This window comes from Alligator sinensis, unplaced genomic scaffold (genome assembly GCF_000455745.1).
Source record: "Alligator sinensis unplaced genomic scaffold, ASM45574v1 scaffold886_1, whole genome shotgun sequence".
Classification (NCBI taxonomy): Eukaryota; Metazoa; Chordata; order Crocodylia; family Alligatoridae; genus Alligator; species Alligator sinensis.
The window spans coordinates 667,686-689,430 of record NW_005842040.1 but is presented as its reverse complement, the minus strand read 5'-3'; the positions used below and the strand labels follow the sequence as shown (position 1 = coordinate 689,430).

Genomic DNA, 21,745 nt, shown 5'->3' with positions numbered 1-21,745 from the left:
AGAGCGGGAGAGAATATGGGCTGTAAGGCCCTGCACTGAGAGCTGAAGGACTGCAGGTCTGCTCCAAGATGCAGACAGGTGCTGGTACCTCAGACACCCTCCGGTGAAGTGGGAGGTCAGGCTACTTATAGTGACTGCATCAGCCATACTAGCCCTGAATATTCACAACTCTTGTTTAAACAATTATGAGACTTTTTTGTTTTAATCTCATGACTCCTGAACCAATGGGAGGTTCTTGGATTTGCATTCCCGTTTTTGAGCCCTTCATTTTCATGTTCTCAAGATTCCTCTTTAATTGGAAGCATGGGGAACTTAGGCACCTAGATACCTTTATGGATGTGGACCTAATTCCTATTGACACCAATGGGAGTTTGGCATTTTAGATGCCTTTGGGGAAGGGGGGGGGCAGGTCTGACGCCTTATTTCTTTTTTCTCCGTTTTGACTGGAAATTGAAATTCTCCCCTAAGCTCATGACTCCTGGAGCTGGAGCTTTAAGATGTCCCTATCATGCAAAGGTGCCTGGAGACAGAGCATTTGGGGGCTTGTCACTACATAGGGTTTGTCAGACTGGATCACAACTGATGTCTGTGCTTCTGAGTAGCCTGCTGTACTACCACCAGGATTGGGGAAGAGCCCAGAAGAACAAATATGGGGTGAGAAGGGCCCAGATTAGATCTCATCCTGAGCTCCTATAGGCAGAGATCTGCTCAAGCCCAAAAGAGCAAGGTTTAATTCCCCTTCCCAAACTTGCTACCTGCAGTAATGATCATTTGGGATAATACTGTGACCTGCTTTGCTCAGTCTTGCTGGGTCCTTTGCCTCCCATGGCCTGATTTCAATGCTTCCAGTATTCCTCTGGGGCTTGCTCTTCCTTGTGTGTCTGGAGGAGCTGTTGCCCTTGGGCGGATGTGTGTGTGGCATACAGGAACAGGAGATATTTTTTTCCCCAAAGCATGGCCAATGCTTGCTAATGATTTAGTACTGGGTAAATAATTATGTCTGGGAAAAACTGACCCCATGGAAGTTATGTGTGTCTTGTCTGGCTGCTATGGGTCCGGGATAGGATGAAACCTCTTCCCCCCTATATGTATGGAAAGATGGATACCTGGGAGGACATTAGTCTCTTGTGTTCATTGTCTCATTTGCATGTGGTTCCCATGGCACTTTGCTCTATACCGTATCTTTCTGTTTTTCCAGCTGCCTTTCTTAAGGCTGGCTTGTTTCAGGACTGGCACTGTGTGGGTTTTCTTTTTTTTTTCCCACTTTGTGGACAAGGGGAGGTGGTTACGTTCAGAGCTGGCTAAGAGCCATGGTTGGCTGGTTTTAAGTTTGTTTATGGGACAGGATAAAAATAGCAGCCAGGAAGAATGGAGATAGCAGAGCCCTGGGTGAGCTTGGGAACAACACAAGTAGAACAAGTTGATTTCAGCCTGTTCCCTTCTACCTGAGGTGGGCTATCCATCTGTCCATCCGTCCTTCCATCCATCAATCTATCTGCTCATCCATCTCAGCTCCTGGTTTTTGGTTCAATGAATAATGCTCTTGCTTTTCCCTAATTCGAGAGGGTGCACAAAGTAAATCTGGCTTGGGATTTGATCTTTCCAGAGCCCAGGATTCTTTGGTTCTGGTTCTCACCTGCATTTAGTCTCATCCATCACGTGATTTCAGTATTCCACAATTGCAACCTGACCTGTATTTCTGGACATAGGGGACTTTTCCTCCATTGGGATCACATCCAGCGTGGAACCCAGGAAGGGGAGAAACACTCCGCTGCCTCTAAGTAATGCGGTTTCAGCAAAATGGAGCTGCCACGGGGGCAATGTGACCTGCTGGCCATGCTTTGGGAGCCAAGAGATGTAATGGCTCAGTGAGTGCTCTGTGCCACAGACTGCTCAGGCTTTCCTAGAGTCACTATATTGTACTAATGATGTTGCACAGAGCAACAATATTCTGACATTGTCCCCAGTGGAGCACTAACCTGTCGCTTCGTATAGCTCCTAACTGAGGCTTTCTAGAGTCTCGGGATAGCAAAAGCATATGTTGAGCCTCAGCATTAATGGCCTTTCTTGTTGCTCTGGAGAAATGTAATTCTGGACACCATTTGTCACCAGACTCAGTAGTGCTGACAAATGTTTTCAGGGAGTAGTCGGCCTTTTGCAGAGACAAGGGGCTGCTGGCAGGGTTATGGGAATGGAGAGCCCAACTGGCTTCATGACAAATTGCAGCACTGCCTTATGGATTGTATGCAGTTAAGATCTGCCCCTCATTCAGAGTGTCCATCCATTTGTTTTTGCCTTGCTCTGAAGCACTAAGCAGTGGCTACCACTAGAGGTTTGAGCTTGGCTGGGGTGAAATGATGCTCTCATAAGTCCTGAGACACCTCTTAAGGTACCTGGCTGAAAGGTCTTGCTGATATGCTCAGTGAAACCAAATAGATACACTGGAGGGTAAGGGTAGGATCAGATTGACCTAGACAAATTGGAGGATTGGGCCAAAAGAAATCTCATGAGGTTCAACAAGGACAAGTGTAAAGTCTTGCACTTAGGAAGAAACAATCCCGTGTGCCAGTACAGGCTGGGGGCTGACTGGCTGGGCAGCAGCTCTGAAGAAAAGGACCTGGGGGTTACAGTGGACAATAAGCTGAATATGAGCCAGCAGTGTGCCCTTGTTGCCAAGAATGCTAATGGCATATGGCTAGGTGTGCTGCCAGTGTGCGTTGGTAGATGTGCTGCCAGTAGGTCAAAGGAAGTAATTATTCTCCTCTATTTGGCACTGGTGAGGCCACATCTGGAGTACTTCATTCAATTTTGGGCCCCCCACTACAGAAAGTAGGTGGACAAATTGTTGAGAGTCCAGCAGAGGACAACAAAAATGGTGAGGGAGCTGGTGGACATGACTTATGAGGAAAGACAGAGGGAACTTGGCTTGTTTATTCTAGAGAAGAGGAGACTTGAGAGGGGATTTAAAAGCAGACTTCAACTACCTGAAGGGCAGTTTGAAAGAGGATGTTCTCAGTGGTGGCAGGTGACAAGAAGGAGCAATGGGCTCAAATTGCTGCAAGGGAAATTTAGGTTAGATATTAGGAAGAATTTTCTCACTAGGAGGGTAGTAAAACACTGGAACAAGTTACCCAGAGGGGCTGTGGAAGCTCCATCCTTGGAGATTTTCAAAACCCGGCTAGACGAAGCTTTGGCTGGGATGATCTAATTGGGGCTGGTCCTGCTTTGAGCAGGGGTTGGACTAGATGACCTCCTGAGGTCCCCTCCAACCCTAACTTGCTATGATTCTATGATATGATTCTATGAAATACTGGATTTGGAATCAGGAAGATATTTTTCCCCCCAGGTCAGACTGGAAACAACTGTAGTGTGGGATGTGTCCTCTTCCTGGGATCCTTGAAGTGCATATTAGCTTAACATGCTCCCTGCCACCGCGTTGCCCTTGTCTCCCCTGCAGTACATTGCAGGGTTTGTTGCATAGGATGCTGTGTGGCTGTGATGGACAGTCTTGTGGATCCTTTGGATAAACAGGTGCTTGCAAAGAAAAGGGCTGGCTTCTGTGGACTGACAGGCCTCATCCTGCCCTGCGTTCCATCTCTCTCTGTTTTTATACCATTCATTCCTTGATATCCACGCTCCTCGCACAGACAGCCCCGCTCTGTGCTCAGCTGGAATGATTCTTGCTTTAGGTTAAGATCCTCAAGGTCACCCAGCAGGGAAGTCCCCATGACTGAGCACAGTGTCCTTCTGTGGCAGTGGATGCTGAGTGGGACTTCCAAAGAGCTCCGTAGGCAGCTGAGTGCTCCACGGTGGGAAGGGGCAGCATGCTGGAATCGTGCCAGGGTGGCTCCATAGATAACTGGGTCAGGCCTGACCTGGTATTACATGTGCCCACAGCTAGTGAGCTACTGAGACCAAGGACTGGCCTTGCCCAGCTGCCTGTGCCTTGCACACTGAGGGGGAAGCTGGTTGGCAGGAAGCCCAGGGGCAAATCTACCCTGTAGCTCAGGGGTGGGCAAAATGTGGCCTGCCAGGCCATTCTATCCGGCCCACAAGGCCCCTAATAAATTTAGAAAATTAATATTTATCTGCCCTGGGCTGCCTGTCATGCGGCCCTCGATGGCTTGCCAAAACTCAGTAAGCGGTCCTCCACCCGAAATAATTGCCCACCGCTGCTGTAGGTCCTCATTTGGGTGGGTGCTGCTTAGGACAGACAAGGACACAGGGTCCACTGTTTTCCTGCATCTCACTCCAACAGAGCTTATTGACTTGGCTAGCCAGGCCTGCTGCATCGCATCGAGATGCCCCAGAAAAGGGAGCTGACCCCCCTGCGATATAACGTAGCACGCAACTGTGAGGCTGAACTGCCCTGTGCACCCAGGCAGGCATGCACGCGTGCATGTGGATGGCACACACAACCACCCACGTGTGCTGAAAGGACATTGTTCGTCTTAGCAAAGGCTTACAGTGCGGCTTAGATTGGAAGAGATCTGGCCTCGAGGTAGGACCGTATAGCTCCTTGGGGCTAGTGGAAGGGGGAGGGGAGGAGGGCAGCATTCCTGTATCTACCACAGATTCTCCCCAGCAATGTGCTCCTGTTAATGGGAGAGGAAGTGGTTTCCATCCTTGTGGTGAGACAACTCTGCTCCTGGAGAGATTTAAAAAACAAGCAGAGTAGGCAGCAGCAGCCCCCAGTCTCACTTTTCCCCTCCCCGTGCAAAGCCCCAGCCATTGCAGCCACTCATTCAGGACTGGGCTCCTGCTTTTGTCTCCTGTATGACCCACTTGCCCCTCCCTCACTGGACCTGCTGGGCTCATTCCTTGCTGCCTCCCAGTGGGAGCATGAGCTCCATAGGACGAGTGTAGACTTCCCCCAAGCAAGTGCCTGCCAAGTGAGAGAGGCTCCGCAGCCAGAAAGGGCTTCTTTCTTCTTTCCTTGCATCCGCACCAGTGCCAGGACCACACACATTCGATTACCTTGGGTGCTAAGCTTGCAGGGAGAGGAGGAGCTCTGGGACCCACACGCTTGGCCAGGATCTCATGTATCCTGTTGGCTCCGGTAATTCAAACCCTTCTATCCCCTCCCCACCCCAGTCTAACCCTATTGTTTTCAGCTCCCCCTCAACCATAACCCTTGTATTCTCAGCCAACAGGCAAGAGAAAGCCTGCAGCACCCGAAGAGGAGGTGGATCTGTGTCTTTAATGCAGGGTGGAGTGGACTAGAAGGAATCCAGTCCCACAGACTTAGATCTGAACAGCTCTGGGTTTTGTGGCACATTAGGTCTGGAGCAGACTTTGCAGCTGGGGATTACTTTGCTTGGTATTAAGATTACTTTGCTTTGTATTAAATGCAACATTCCTGCTCTTGCCCATACCCTGGCATAAAATGAGTGCCATCGAGAGGGTGGGTCCATCTATAAGCTATAGATTGGGTTGGCAGAGGGTCCCTGGCCAAACCCTTCCCCTCCCAGCGAGGGGTCTGGTGGTAGAGGAGGAAGAGTAGCTTAGACCTGGGTCATTATCTGGTTCGGAGACAGTGCTGCTGACTCAGCCAATGGTACCTTAGCAACATTGCGCGTGTGCTATGTGCCAGACGGTATGAGCTGTGGCTGGGCTGTGCCAGACAGTATGAGCTGTGGCTAGGCTGTGCCAGGTGGGGGTGACACAGTACTGCCTGCCTGGTCTGGAGGGGAAGTGGTGGAGGTCAGACCTGCGTGCTCTGGGGAGCAGGGTTTTCTTTGGCTGATGGGTTGTGATTATTGGAGGCCTCCAGGACCTCTGGACTCCTGATGGCTCCTGTGCCGCAGACTGGCTTCCGGGCTTGGCTTTTCATTTCCTCACAGGAGCCGAGCCCATGGCATCGCTCCCCAGGCACTTTGTTTTACCTTGGAGCAGAGGAAGAATCACTTCCTTGCCCAGGGGAGACAGCTCAGGGCAGCAGGAAGGCAGGGGTTAACAAGAGGATTTGCACCCTTGTTTCTGCCTCCTACTCAGCCCTGCCCCACTTTCCAGCATGGCAGAGCCTCCTTGCCTCTTCCACCTCCCTTGGGCTCCACTTCCTAGCTCAGGCTGGCACCCACCATCAGCAGCTCAGGTGGCAGACAGGAGGTGAGGACAAGCAGTGTTTGCCAGTGAACACAGGCAAGGATCTTGGACTGATCCAGTGAATGGGGCACAGGATTGGAAGTGGGTTCTGGTCCTGGCTCTGCCACTTCCCTCCTGTGTGACCTTGGGCAAATCGCATTCTCTTCTCTGTCTGCAGTGTGGCACGAGCTCCCTGGCTCAGGGCCACTCTTCAAGGGGGCAGGTCTCCCCACATACACTCTGCCCTGTAAGCCTGGGCTGCCCGATTTTGGTCTGATCCCCAGCAGGGTCACACCGGCATGCATCTACTGATGTCAGTGGAGCCACTCCTCATTTGCCGCAGAGGGACTGAGTGGAGAACTGTGCCCCAGCAAGGACAGAGATCCTGCCTGGTCACCTATAGCTAGAAGCAACACCATCAGCTGCTGTGCTGGGTTCCAAGACTGGCTGCAAGATAAATCATGGTCCTAGTGCCATAGCAAAGGGGTGGGGGTGGGGGGTGGCCTCAGGTGCCAAAGCAAAGGGTCACCAACAGGTGCTGCCCAGCTAGGGTGGGGTGCAGGACGGAGCCGTGACTGGCTCGTTTGAGGGGACACGGGGACAGGGGGAGGGTGGCTCCTGCTGCTGTGTGCATTCCCAGGCAAGCATGAGGGGGTGGGGCATGCGCCCCCTGGATCTGTGCGTGGGGCGAGGGCGGGCTGCTGTTGCAGACTTTGCTCGGGACACCAAACTTCCTCCCCATGGCACTGCATGGTCCCTTTGCCCTCCCTCCCCCTTCTCCCCCAGCCCCCAAATGCAGCTTGTTTACATGGTAAGAAACAAACTGTGCCGTGAAGGCCAAGAACACAAAGAGCAAAGGCCAGGGGTGATACACTTGGCCAGGAACAATGTGGCCTCAAGTGAAAAAATCTGTGCTAAGGAAAAGGTCAGAGCAGAAAGAACCCAGCCCTGGTGCTCCATGAATAGTCAGCTGGTGGTAATCTGCTGCGTGGCCTCGGGTAGCTTGTCTGAGAAGGATGTGGGAGCAGCAGGGGAAGCCTCAAGCCTTTTAGGGGTACCTAGAGGTGCACCTCATGCCAGAACAAGGTGGGACAGGGGCTGGAACCCAAGCCAACATTGGTGTGATGCTGCTGGTATCCACCATGCTGCTGGGAGCTGCGCTGAGTCAGCCTCAGCTGGGAGTTGGCTGCTCCTGGCTTCCCAGCTAGTAAAACAGGCGTCTGTGGGGATGAGTCCAAAACTTTTAAACTACCCCACATCTGCCGGCCTCTCCTCCCTTCCCTGTGTCCCTTGGAAGCATCTGCTGCTGGTTGTAGCCAGAGGTGGGATGTGGGGCCAGATGCAGCTCAGTGCTGACCCTCTCTGGTTCTCAAGCCTTCACTCCATGCACACCTGGAGGGGGAGGGAGCGGGGAGTCTCTCTTACTGTTTCCGCTAGTCCCTATCCAGCAGAAGTGTAATTCCAGTGAGTTACTTCCCTTCTGATCTTTTCTTGGGCTGGGGCTGGCCAGTGGGGACAGGGGAATGCCGTGCCATGCTCAGGCACAGCTTAATGAAACACAAAGGTCTTCAAGTGACTTGCTCCTTGTGGCTCCAGTTGTCAATGTCAATCAAAAGTGACTTTGGGGGACTTGGTTAAGTTTGTCTCCCTTGTCTTCTTTGCCAGGCTAGCAGGGTGAAAGGCCATGAGGTCTTGCATTCTCTTTGTGATGGGACTTCTGATTTGGGTGATGGGAAGCACTCGCTCTTCCTTCTTTTTGCTGTGTCCTTCTCTGTCATCTGTTAGTGCATGGGGTCAGGTCCCCACATCTCTCCCCTTACCATTCTGCTCACCAGTATGGATGATTCTTGGCCCAGCTGGCCTCAGCATGGGTACACCAAGATACTGATTCACAGATGCTGAGCACCTTTTGACAGCACTGGGCATGAAGTCTGCTTGGATTGCTTTCAGAGCCATCCCTCAAGGGCCACCTTCCCCAACACATTTGCTTGTTGTTCAGCTACCCAGCTCCTCATAGCACTTACTTGTCATGCTGGCACAACACAGGCAAGGGGTAACAGACACACCATGCTGCTGAACATCTGAGGGGTACTGAGTTAGAAGGAGGCTGTTGCACTGCTGCACATCCCAGGTATATTCAAACAGAAAGTATCTCTGAGTTGCCAGGTGCTTGACTCTAAATCTGAATTTTCCCAGAATTTGGCTCCAGATGGCCTCTTCCACAGACCCCTGTTATATAGTTCAGGTCCAGATCCATACTGTAACTGTCCAGGTATTTGGTATGAGCTGGGACTTGGAGCTTGGTCCCAGCTCATGCTCGTTTCATACCATGCTCTGGCTGTTGATATGCCCAAGCAGACAGCCCTTGCTATGATGCTGAAAGTCACTGATAGTTAGGTCCAGCTACAATGCACCTGCTGTTCAAGGTATCTTCAGTGTCTTGTCACTGTTAACTGGTGCAGCAAAAGGATGCCTGCCTCTGCAAGGAATATTATAAAAGCCATATTCATGTTGGCTTTTCAAAATTGTTGGACAGGGAAGCCCAAATAAACTGGGGAAACTCTATACTCTCAGCAGGCAGCTGTTGATGTTGATGTCAATCTTGCATGATCAGAGAAATGGACATCAAATCACCACCTTGTTCCTACTCTTGACCCAATCCTATTGGCCTTTGCCAAGCAGAAATGGGCAAACCCAGGTAGAGATGTTCAAGTTGAGCTTCTCAGTGTTAACAGAGAGTGAAGAAGCTTGACAGGCAGGTATTTCATTGAGAAATGTAGGCAGAGGACTGGATGGCTCTATAGGTCAGAAGGTCGTGGCTTGGCCTTCCAACTATAAGATGAATTGGTCTAAATCCAGCCAAAATTCATTATTGCCTGAAGTGAGCTGGTGGATGGTAGCCCATTCCTCGTGGCAAAACTTCCACCAAGTAATTGCAGCTGAGTGGAACAAACCCTGGATGCTGAGTTTCCTTCTATGTTTGGAGCCTTTTTCTGGATGGGTCATGTTGTTGGGAACTGGGAACAGAGTATGTGTGTGGCTGCAGGAAGTTTGCCTCACTACTGCATCCCTTTGGAGTGTGCATCTTCAGGGTTGTCCATCTGGTACTATTCTCCTACTGCTAAGTGTGCAACAAAAAAGCAATCAATATGGGTGCGACAGGGGCTCTACATAGCTGCCCCAGCACAAACCTATGCATTGTATGGGGATAGAGCGCCTCTATCACTAAGACATTTGGCACCGTGTGTGTGGGGGGTCCTATTTCAGCTCATTCCAGCAGAATTTGCAGGTGGAGGCCATTTGCAGTGCTGCAGCTAATAAAGACGTTAGGGAAACATTCACAATACATGAGTAAGACAAAACAGGCTATTAAACACCAAGATATTTTTCATTGCGGCAGAATCTGCTCCAGCAATGTATCACATTCTTGGCTCTGTCTGCATTCTTTCATTTTTCCCCACCCTCCCAAGGCTGCTCCTAGAACTAACATCTGAAGGGAGGGAAAAATACCGATGTTTCAATTGCGCAGTGCATAGTTTTTTTTTCTCTGCAACACCTCAGGAATCTGGAGGCACTTTTGCATTGTGTTAGGTTACTGTAGTAAATGGCCCCTCTGTATATATCTGCAATAAAGTCAAATGTTAACATAACATAAGGCAGGAATCAGCCCATGTGTATTTCCCTAAGGGCATAGGCTGGGAGCCACCAGTAACAGGAGAGGGTCTGGATGGAGACCCTACATTCCAGGCTAAGCATAACAAGGTTGGATGGGCCAGTAGAGAGGTTGGCAGGACATGCTGTGGGTTGGATTGCTTGTTACAGAGAGCTGGATATGTTTTGGGGTTGACCAGTGTCAGCATTGACTGCTGAAACATATTTCCTCCCATTGCAAGAAGGCTTGTGCATTCCTCCCTCCCCTCAGCTCATCTACAGCAATGGCTCTTGATGGTTCTTTTGACTAGTGAGGTGTCAGAAGTCAGAAATGCCACGGTAGGCATGGGAACATCACTACTACAGCTTGTCTCCTGTTGGTGGGTACTCCCACTCTAGCTCTCCTTGTGCCCTCAATGCCACAAGAGGCCCACAAGTGCAAAGTCCCCACAGCAAACTGGACTGGTTCTGGTTCTGGTCTGTGCTGCCACTGGGTTGAGACACACCCTTAGGCACCAAGGATCACTACTTCCCACCAGGCAGCATTTTGGAAAGCCAAAGGAGATGGGGGTTTGCAGAAGGACTGGGCTGAACCAAGTGGAACCATTCTGGTTAGACACCTATTCCTTTTGCAGATTTTCTTCCCCTGTCAGGAGGGAGTGACTTGAGGGCAGGGTGCTCATGACAATGAGCAGTTGGATACCACAGACAAGCCATCCCTCCCAGCTGCCTTGCTTCAGTTGGTTCTCAAGCCTTGGAGAAGGAGAGGAGGTGAAAACACCTACCTTGTCTTGCAGCAGTGTAGGGATGTGGCGGGGCACCCAGGGCAAAGCAGAAGTGGTGATTTCTGGTTGCCATCGCAATTGCAAATGCAAATGTGCAGCTGCTGGCAGCAGTTGCTTCTTTTCACCCTCCTGCAAGTTAGCACCCAGGGCAGTTACCCCTATGTCTTCCCCACCCCTCAGTTACACCATTGTGGTCTTCTCTTTTTCTGCTTCTCCCTTGGGAATGATGCTGCTCAGCAGATGGAGAGAAAAAACAGTGACTCCTCTTCCAGCAGGCTCTAGCACTGACTGTGCCTGAAGTCCATGGACAGTCCATCCAGTGTCACCCATTATTATTGAACACGTCTAGTCCCTAACATCCCAGGTAGGAAGCAGGAGGACTTTTCCCTTCCTCTGCTCCAAGGCAAACCCTGGACTGGGCACCATCTCCTACCTGGCAGCATTACAGCAGAACAGGGCAACCAGCAGGCAATGCCACCTGGTGCTAAGTCACACCAGTGCCGGTGTCTCCCTGACACAGGGTCTCCCAGGCTCAGCTGCAGGGGGTGGGGACCTTTGGCTTCATATTTCTCCCATTTCAAGGACTTGAACCAGTTCCTGGAAAAAATGACATATTGAACAAATAGCAAACAACAAACACAAAAGAAGGAGCAGCATTGCTATTGGTGCTGTGCTGTGGACTTTAACCAGGAGACTGGGAGCTGTTCCATAAATACCTCTCTGGGTAAGAGCAGGAGGTATTTACCAGTGAATACAGGCCACAGGACCCAGAGTCATGGATTGAGCCAGTGGCCTGGGCTGTGGAGTGGGACCTGGGAGATTTGGATTGCAATCACAGCTCAGCTGTTAACAGGCTTTATGGGCTTGGGCAGGCTTGCTCTTCTCTGAGTCTTCATCTCTGCTCTTTGGCTAGGCTATTAAGCCTGTAAGTTCTTAAGGGTAGGAATTGCCTTATGAGGTATATGTACAGTATTTGGCAGCTGAGCCTCCAAATACCTTTTCTTTCTCTCAGTGAAGGGCAGGTGCAGGATCTCCCATGCATTGTGTTTTGGGAGCATGGGTTCAATAAGAAACTAGTTGGCTGGGCATATTTTTCCAAGCTACCAGCAGAGACCCTCAGTTCTATTCCCAGCTCTCCAGTACTGCTCCTGAAAGGCTTTTTTCGGTGCTGGCTTATAGGGTTCTGCCCATGCCGAGGTGGGGAAGCAGTGGTGCTTACACAGCAGAATGAAATCTCTGCCTATAGAGCACAGTGTCAAAGGCCCTCATGCAGAGGACAAGTCACAGCCCACCTAGCAGCAGCTCTTACATTTTGCTGGGTTTTAGAGTCAGCTCTACCTCCAAAGAAAGATGTTTTGTGGGGCATCTTCCTTCCTTTCTGAACTTCACCCAGACTACCTCTCCACATACAGCCCACAGAGCTTCTGTAGGTCACTGACCGGTAACAGTGGCACCCAGGATGGGGCCAACCAGGTCCTCTCCCCTGTGATGTTATAATCTCTGAGAGGCGGGTCATTAGCAGGGTTGAGCGAAATTTCGCCAAGTGTTTTGTTTTGAAGCAGTTTTGACGTGTTTCGAGCCTCAAACAGCAAAATTGAAACAAAACAAAAAGCATCGAAACAGCTTCGAAACCAAATGAGGGCACTCAAAACATTTCGAACGTTTCAAAATGTTTCAAGTTTTGAAGCAGCAGGGTGGTGGGAGGCCGGGGAGAGCCAGGGCTGCTCTCTGAGTGGCTCCACAACCCCATGTAGCTTAGCCCTGGCTCTTCCCTGCCTCCCGCTGCTGGGCTGCGCTCCGTGGGGCTGGCGGAGCCGATCGGAGTGCAGTGCCGGCTCTGCCCGCCTCCTAGCACCGGGCTGCACTCCAATCGGCTCCGCCAGCCCCATGGAGCTCAGCCTGGTGGCACGAGGTGGAGTGCAGCCCTGGCTCTGCCCATCTTCTGCCGCCAGGCTGCTCTCCGATCAGCTCTGCCAACCCCATGGGGCTGTGGAGGTGGCAGCGGCAGCCTCCTGTCAACCGGCGCAGCCTCCTGTCATCTGGTCCCAGGTGGCAGCATAAGCCTCCTGTCATCTGGTGCAGATCTGGGGGTCCACACCCCCAGGAGGAGCCCGGCACAGCCCTGCAGCCCTCCTGGGGGTGTGAGCCCCCAGATCTGCATTTCGGGTGACGGGAGGCTGCCGCTGCCAGCAAGTGTCATGAATTTTGCTTTCACAACTTTGAGGTGCAGTTTCTGAGACACCTCTGCATCTATCTCCTTGAAACTTGGCAGGCTTCCTGCCCTCAGAAGGGGCTACTGTCCCTTCAATTTGCATCTGAATCAGGCAAGAAATTACAATGGTTTAGGCATTTTCATGATTCCCCATTATAGCCTATGGGCGAAACATCGAAATGAGTCGAAACAGCGAAACAGTTTTGATGAAACAGAACAGGACAGTGCTTCAAAATCTAACAAAATGATTAAATGAAACACTGTCCCTTCCAAATGGCGAAACAGATGTCAAAATGAAATGATAGTGTTTCGCACAGCCTTAGTCATTAGCATTACAGCTATGGAAAGGGAGGCAAATAGTCCTGTATCACCCAGTGACTGATGAGTGGCAGAATCAGAAGCTACAACTGATTCCTGCTCCATAATAGCTACTGACCTCCCTCTGTAAGAAATGCTAACAACCACCCCCTATAGGGCACCTGGAGCTGCTCTGTAATCCAGGCTCCTGCTACGCAAGTCAGGTCTATGAACCAGCCCTGGGGCCCTCTGTGATACCTGGATATTGCTACAAGGCACAAGAGGAGACCAGGCAGCAGATCCCAGCTCCAGCCTCACTCCCATGTCTCGGCAGGCTAAAGACTAGTGGCCAACAACCAGCTGCTTTAGCTTGCCTCTCTCTCTCTCTCTGTCTCTGTCCTACTGCCCGGCAGAGATGCCTGCAGGCTCTTCTCACTGGCTTGATGCTGGCTGCAGTTTTCCTTTATCTCAGCAGCTATTACAAAAAGTGAGATAAAGATACTGACTTCATCCTTATGTCTGAATTTTCTGTACTGAGCCAGAGAGCTTTAGTCCTACAGGGCATGGATACTGCTTAAAACCTTCAGAGAACCAATAGGATCTGTAGAGACAGAGAGAGATGGTGAAAGTCAGCATGCATGTCTCTCCCTGGGGAAGCCTGTCTCAGGCCCATGTGAGAGCTCTAGTCTCGGCTACTTCCTCTTTTGGCAAAGAAGGTGGGATGGTTCGGGCCCTCATGGCTGCCAGAAAACCACTTCACCTCTTTCTTCCCCAGTCACTGAGCTTGATGTGACTCAGCAACACTTCCAACTCTGGCTCCCTCTAAGAAGCTCCCTCTATAGAGAGAGTATTGTTTCTTGACCTAGCATTGACAATCGTGACAGGCCTGTGTTGCCAGGATGAACCTTAGGGCTGGAGGGATACCTCAGACAGAGGTTACACAGTACGTTCATTGTAGTGCAGAAAGGAACCCCAGAGCCTTTTCCATTTCCTGCAGGGATCATTTTTCCCTACTCTTGATTCTGAGCCTGTATCATGTGTTATACGTCCTGTATCTGGGGCTCAGCAAGTTGAGAAGTAGGCTTGTTTGGTAGGAACAATTCCTTTAGCTTTAGCGAGGTACAGGAGCGATGGAACAAGCATGTACAGCTAGTTTGTGAAGCCAAGTAGCCTCTGTACTTTCACTGATTTTCAGCTGGCCAAACTGCCCATCTGTTTTAGGCAGATCTCAGAGCTTGGCCAGGTTATTCAAAATTATGCTGGGGTTTTGGCATTTCAGCAAACTTTCTCACTGTTTTGTGCAAGAAACCAGCTCTATATACTGAGACCCTAAAATGAAGTCAGTACATCTTGTCTTTGCCTTTAGCACAAGCAAACTGTTGAATGCAATCCTTCCCATGCCGTGCAGGGTTTAGCATGGGTATGCTGGGTAGCACAATAGGTGTGATGATTAACACAAGGGATGACACTATGCTATTGATTCCACACTGGCTTTTTTAGAAAGGATTTAGGTTCACAAATCTAACTCCTCTAAGCGGTCCTCACCACAGGTCCAGTTTTAAAGCATTTATTAAAAAATGGAGGTTTTCCACCATCTTGCTCTTGACTATGTCTACCCCTGTTTCTTCTCAAACCTTACTTCTCCAAAAATGATCTCTGCATTGATCATTCATTCAAGCTTTTACTGCACTTGGAAAGACACAGACCTTTTTTATGTTAAGGACAGCGTGCATTTATCATCAGTAGTATCTCCCTGGTCTACAAAAATCCAAAGGTTTCCTAAGCCTAGCAGCCTACAAGGCTAATGTGGTTAAGGCTCACTTGCTTCTGTAGCCAACACCACACAGGCGAGAGACATGGTCAGCATCTCCTTCAGCTTCCTTTGACTCCCCAGGTACTCTTTTATAGTCAGATCAACTGGGGGTAGCCTTTGGTGTAAAGGCAGAACTGTAGTCAAACCCATGCCTCACGTAGAGCCACAGCAAGATGCCTGAACCACTCTGCTACCACATTCCAGTGCTGTAGAGCACTGAAATCTCTGTTCTGTTCTTGCCCACGCCAGCCAGAATGAAATGCTTATCTTATTCAGTTCTTCACAGAGCCATGGTCTGTGGACAAGCACAGCTCTGTGTGCATGTGGATGTGTGCATCCCTATGATGTTTGTGGCTCTTGGTACCAAAAGCCCCTTTCCTGCGAGAGACTGATAATGTGACATAGACATAAGGAGCATGGGAGCTCATTGACATGCACTTTGACCCTGCAACTGTAGAAAAGCTTTGACAGCAAAGGAAGGTGAGGAAAAAGCCCCACCATGCACACGGAGTGGAAAAAATGTTACTTGAACCAAACCCGAAGCTTTAATGATTCTGAAATCAGAGGAACCTGCAGCTTTTTTCAAAATGTTAAGCAAGCCAGATACAGTCTCATGACACTCCTCTTCCAGCTGCCAACATCTGGGATTCTAGTCTTGGATCTGCCTGTAACCCAGAAAGTAGACGCCAAGAAGTTGGATTTCAAAAATGAGCCCTGCTTGAAGTTAACATTTTTTATTCCTAGAGTTTTTTCTTGCTTTCCCCTTTCATGTATTTTGATGACCGGAGCTTTTTGGCTCTCTGAAACAGAGTGAATGGCTCGCTCACTCTTGTGCCTGGCCAGACCGGTGCTGAGTAGTCTGTAGGCTGAAACATGATGTGCAATTTCAAAGCCTTGCTATGTCATCAGCACTGGCCTCCTTCCATCCTGGAGGCAGTATTTCCAAGTCCTTTCCTACAGTCCCAGAGAGAGAATAAAGTTTCTTACCCTTTTGCAAGTAACGTCTTGTAAATAAACAGCAAACAAGATAGGCAGGTGGGGCCATGTTGTGAACAGCAGAGAGCATGCTGGGCAAAGATGCCTCCCAGAGAGCCCAATGCTCAGCAAGTATAGTCTGTCAGGTCTCCAACCCCTGCCCCCCCGGCTGTGGTGCAGATGCAGCTTCTCGCTGTTCAGCCTTGGCACAGGTGAAGCCCCCTGCCATCAACATGCCACGGATACCCGCTGGCTCTGTAGGTGGGATCCAGTGGGTTTGCAAGCTGGGCATGGCCCACAGGCCACGCATTGCTGATTCGTGCTTTAGGACATCTTGCCATGAGGAATTATGAAGTTTGATTATGCCAGGTGTGATGTACTTCCCTTCAGAAGCTGTGTATTTGCCACTTTCCACTTTCTCTGAACCTTTACTTCTCCCCCTGTCCATTCTTGAGGCACCTTATCTATTGTCGTGTCTCCCCTGATCCAAGTCTTCAAAGAGGGAAATGATCCAAGAACTTTCCTGGGCACTGCCCTTTCTCCTGCCTACCCCCCATATCTAATGCTTCAGGGTCCTTTTTGAGTGGGGTGGTGGTCTAACCTGTCCTGTGAACACTACTCCAGGTGATTGCTTTAAGTTCCTAGAAGCTGAGCTGAACAGCCTGGGACCCATCCTGCTATGCTCTTTGCCAGCTCTGGCCAGCCAGGCTGATATTTTTTTAAGGGATCATATCTGGGTTTTGGCCCCAGTATATTCCTGACCCTTGAATGTGGGAGACACAGTGGCCACAAAGGAATGGGGGTGGCTGAGCTGGCACAGGGATAGAAACTTGCCTGAACTTTCTGTGTGTCTAGAGAAGCTTAGTAGAAATTTTTGGGTAAGCCAACAAGCTGGGATGGTCACACAGTTCTGCACTGGGGCTGACTGACCCTCTGCTCACAGCTTACCCTGCAACCCCCTCCCACCACCTTCTAAAGCTGTTGGGTATCTATCTATATTCTGCCATGCTGCTGCAAGCCATCACCAGGGAAGCACTGCATCGCCATCCCCCTCTGCACTCTCCCAGCATTTGCAGCAGGCCCAGTGGGGCGGATGCAAAACTGCAGCAAATCCATGGAGCTGGACACAAGTGCTTGGCCTAGGATCCTGTCCCTCTTGGCTGCCAGATCTCTTGTTGCCTCTGCCATTCGCCAATGAAACTTGAGCTCATTGGTCACGGTGTGTGTCCAGAATGAGCAGCTCAGCCAGGGGAATGAGCTGATGATGTTCAGGGCCTGGCAGTGACTTCCCCTGTCACAGGGATAAAGCATTAGGAACAAAGAGGTAGAAAAGAAAGAATAAAGACTCAGCCTCTGTGCCCAAAGAGAGATGGCTGGGCTGGCACCGGGACAGGCACTTTTTACAGTGTCATGGGGCTCACCAGGCCTCCAGAGGGTGTCCTCATTTTACCTGTGCGTGAACAGGACAGAGGGCACCCAGCTCCCATCTGGGATAGCATGGCCCTAGCTACTTGTACAGATCCCATCTAGCTTGCCCCTGCAGCCATAGGGCTGCGGGCAGGTGAAGCTTGGGGGCATCCGAACCAAACCCCAAGGCTTGGGCCTGCACATAAGATGCCTGACAAAAGACGCTGGAGAGATCTGAAGCCCCTGGTGGGGGTGGAGGATGTTTGCCAGTTGTAGGGCCACTTATGGTTCTGGACTGACTCATGGATTTGGACTTGATTTGGCTGATTTGGCTTGGAACATGAAAAATGTCTTTAAAAAACCAAACAAACAAAACTTGTACAAATCCCATCACTGGCTTCATTAGTGACCAGAACCAGCCATCCTAGATGGCCTCACAGTTGCTTGGGACAAACCTGACAATAGTAGCAACTGAGCTCAGGAAACCTGATTTAGTGATTTTTCAAGCTGCAGAAGTGCTGCATAGGATCCGCAGCAGTCACCCTACTGTCCTGTTCGCATGTCTTCAGCAATGACCGAGATAAAAAAAAGCCTTCGATCTGGTGTCCCATGATCACCTCTTGGAGAAACTGGCCAATTGTCGCCTTGGGTCCTCCATGATCCACTGGCTGGAAAATTGGCTCCGGGGTTGGACCCAGAGGGTAGTAATTGATGGAAGTCACTCATCATGGTGTCCTGTGACCAGTGGGGTCCCCCAAGGCTCTGTCCTTGGACCCATACTGTTCAATATCTTCATTAATGATGTGGACACTGGAGTCAGAAGCGGACTGGCCAAGTTCGCCGATGACACCAAACTTCGGGGCAAAGCATCCACACCAGAAGACAGGCAGGTGATCCAGGCTGACCTGGACAGGCTCAGCAAGTGGGCGGACGAGAATCTGATGGTGTTCAATGCCGATAAATGCAAGGTTCTCCACCTTGGGAAGAAAAACCCACAGCATCCTTATAGGCTCAGCAGTGCTATGTTGGCTAGCACTATGGAAGAAAGAGACTTGGGGGTCATCATTGACCACAAGATGAACATGAGCCTGCAGTGCGATGCTGCGGCTAGTAAAGCGACCAAAACGCTGGCTTGCATCCATAGATGCTTCTCCAGCAAATCCCGGGACGTCATTCTCCCCTTGTACTTGGCCTTGGTGAGGCCGCAGCTGGAGTACTGCGTCCAGTTTTGGGCTCCACAATTCAAAAAGGATGTGGAGAAGCTTGAGAGAGTCCAGAGAAGAGCCACCCGCATGATCAGAGGTCAGGGAAGCAGACCCTACGATGACAGGCTGAGCGCCCTGGGGCTCTTTAGCCTGGAAAAGCGCAGGCTCAGGGGTGATCTGATGGCCACCTACAAGTTTATCAGGGGTGACCACCAGTATCTGGGGGAACGTTTGTTCACCAGAGCGCCCCAAGGGATGACAAGGTCGAATGGTCATAAACTACTACAAGACTGTTTCAGGCTGGACATAAGGAAGAATTTCTTTACTGTCCAAGCCCCCAAGGTCTGGAACAGCCTGCCACCGGAGGTGGTTCAAGCGCCTTCATTGAACACCTTCAAGACGAAACTGGATGCTTATCTTGCTGGGATCCTATGACCACAGCTGACTTCCTGCCCTTTGGGCAGGGGGCTGGACTCGATGATCTTCCGAGGTCCCTTCCAGCCCTGATGTCTATGAAATCTATGAAATAGATCAATGCACAGCTCCAGTACTTTAGCCAGGCTTTCTGTCAGCGCTGGAAGAGCATGGGTGCACCTATGATAATTGTCTTTAGGCAAGCCTGTGAACAACTGAGCCAGGATCCTTCAGATATACAAGCACCAGCTATAACCACTTGAGCTAGAGAGACAATTCTCACTGAGGGCTTTAAGAATTCATAGCATCTGCAGACTGGGTATGGAGGACACCCGCTACCACACTCATTAGTGGGTTACATACACATGCAGGTCTTTCAGTGTAGCACGCCTATGATGCACAAGCCCTTCTTGGGGCCTAGGTGGGAGCACATCACAGTTAGAGCAGCAGGCCACCAGGGGCCTGGCATTTCCAACCACCCCTCCATCAGTTCCTGAAGTTGGCAAGGAGGGGTCTAATGACAACCTTTGAGTCCTTAGAGCCAACACACCAGGAACTTGCACGCTGAGGTGACTATGACTGGAGCCTGTGCACATGGGGTGAATCCTCTTCTCCTAGTGGGGCTGCGATGCTGGGCAACTGCCTTTTTAGCTCCCCCGTTCCTCCTTCCAAATGAAGCTGGGACACCTGGACATGGAGATACTCCAGGACAAGGGCTTTGGAGTGTGATGAGAGCTGCCAAGCAGGGTCCTTCAGATCTCCCCTTTCCCTCTTGCCACGCGCTACCCAGACTGAAGCACAGAAGGTGCAGCTGTTTCCTTGGCAGTGTGCCGTCTGCCTGCTCAGGCTTAGCAAATATAAATAGAAGTGTGTGTGTGGTAAGGGGTGGGGGGGATGGGGAGGAGATCTCTGTTGTGGTTACCATGCTGGGTAGCTACAGATCTCTTGGGGAAGAGCCAATCTAAGACACTGTCATGTAGCCAGGGGTGAAATGCTCTGAGGCCCTTGCTGGCCAATTGGTAAAGTGTCCTTGTCACTGCTCAATGCTGAGGATTTCCTGGTAGCTGGGAATTCTGCAGGGGTTGCTCCGGCCAAGGCTGCTGTCTTTGTTAGCAGCCACCCTGCCACATGTCCATGCTCCAGGATCAAAGAGAGGCACAGGTGTGCAGCTGCCCTGCAGGTGACTGAGATCCTGCACACATATCGGCTAGAACATGACCAGCATCTCCAGCCAGGGAATGGGCATGTTACTGGCAGGGCGTAAGATGGCTCCCTTGACGTAGGGATGTAGGGCATTGCAGAGTGGGCTCAGTAAGTGACTTGGAGGCTTTTAGATGGGAACAAGGTTGAAGGGCTATTCTGTGTCCTACAGGGCATGGGGCAGGAGGAGGTGGGGGGAGCGTGGAGTGTCATCAAAACAGCCCCTTTTCTGGTACCAAGTGAACACACGCAGCCCTACCCTCAGGAGTGGTCTGACAATAGCTGACCAATTGCCACCCAGGCACCATGGGCAGACCTGAGCTACTGCCAGCAGAAACCCCAACACTTACATGTAGCCCTACTAACCAGCTAATGCACGCAATCCAGCACCCCAAAAACTTATCCATCAACCCACCCAACACCTATGGACAACACTATGACCACAGAGTGACACCAACAATCCAGCACCCCATATCATTATCAACATACCACCCCTCCCAAAATGAAGGTGCCAAGTGGCAATGAACAACAAACGTGTGTGCAAAACAAGGAGTATTATAAATGCTCAGCCCCAGAACAAAGGGTGAAATGGTGTGAGGCAGAGAGGGGGGAGGCAAGGGCAGGTCATTGTCAGCCCAGGGCCTAACACTAGATGCTTTACCCTACAAAGGGCCGCATGCTATTTCCCTCAGAGTGGGTCATTGTGCGGAAGAGTGGCTGCTGTGTGATCCTAAATGCGAGCAAACTCTGTATCCTACATACATTACCAGGAAGGGAGGCCAATTTTTGCATAACTGATGGAAACTTTTACTCAGCCGGTTTGGAAAGGGGCTAGAGTATGCAAGCATCCTAGAGTCCCGGAGGGAGTGGGCTGGGCAGCCTCATGAAAGAGCATAGGAGAAGATGGGAAGGCAACCAGAAGAGGGCTGCCAGCAGGCCAGCCCAGTGGGGCAGGGGGCCAGGGCTGGCAGACAGAGCAGTTTCACAGGCTTCGCTCCTACCTATTAAACTGGCTGGTTGGGCTGTGTCCGTGCATGTGGCAAGGTGACCACAAGCTGGGCTGCAGTGTCCTCTGAGGCAGTTTGGGCACCACTGGGAAGGGCTGGGGGGATTCTCAGCTGCACTGGGGCAGAGGTGGCAGCTGGCATAAGAGAGTTTCTCATGGAAACGGCTCCAAGCCCCCTGTGGAGTCACAACAAAAGCCAATGGGGGGAAAGAAAAAAGAATGAACAAAATTTCCCTGCATGCACTGTTGGCTGTTGCTGCAGCCAGTGGCTTTCTGGCAGCCAGTGGCTTTCTCAAGAAGGCAGCTTGAGGAGGAGGAGGAGGAGGAGGAGGGGCATGGATGTATACTGAAGGAAAGGTAGAATGGCTCAGTGGTTAGGGCACAAGCCTTTGACTTGGGACACTGCGGGGGGCGGGTGTCCCAGTTCCTTCTCTGCCACAGACTTCCTTGGTGGCCTTAGGTAAGTCACTTAGCATCTCTGTACCTTGGCTCTCTAGCCTGTATCATGGGGCCAGTGGCACTGCTCTATCTCACAATAGTGTTGTGGGGACAGAAAGGGTAAAGACAGAGCATGACCAGGTCAGACAAGCCCCATGGGTAGATGGGAGCCAGACTCAGGACATCTTTATTCTGTTACCCGCCCTGCCGCTAATTCACTGAATGGCTTTTGGCACATCACTTCATCTTCTTTTTCCC

At 50.9% G+C, this 21,745-nt stretch overlaps 1 protein-coding gene across 2 annotated transcripts in view; it reads left to right on the top strand.

Moving 5' to 3' along the window:
* Positions 1-21,745, top strand: part of IGFBP4 (insulin like growth factor binding protein 4) — a 40,669-nt gene that overhangs the window by 6,538 nt on the left and 12,386 nt on the right. The gene's annotated exons all lie outside the window — the stretch shown is intronic.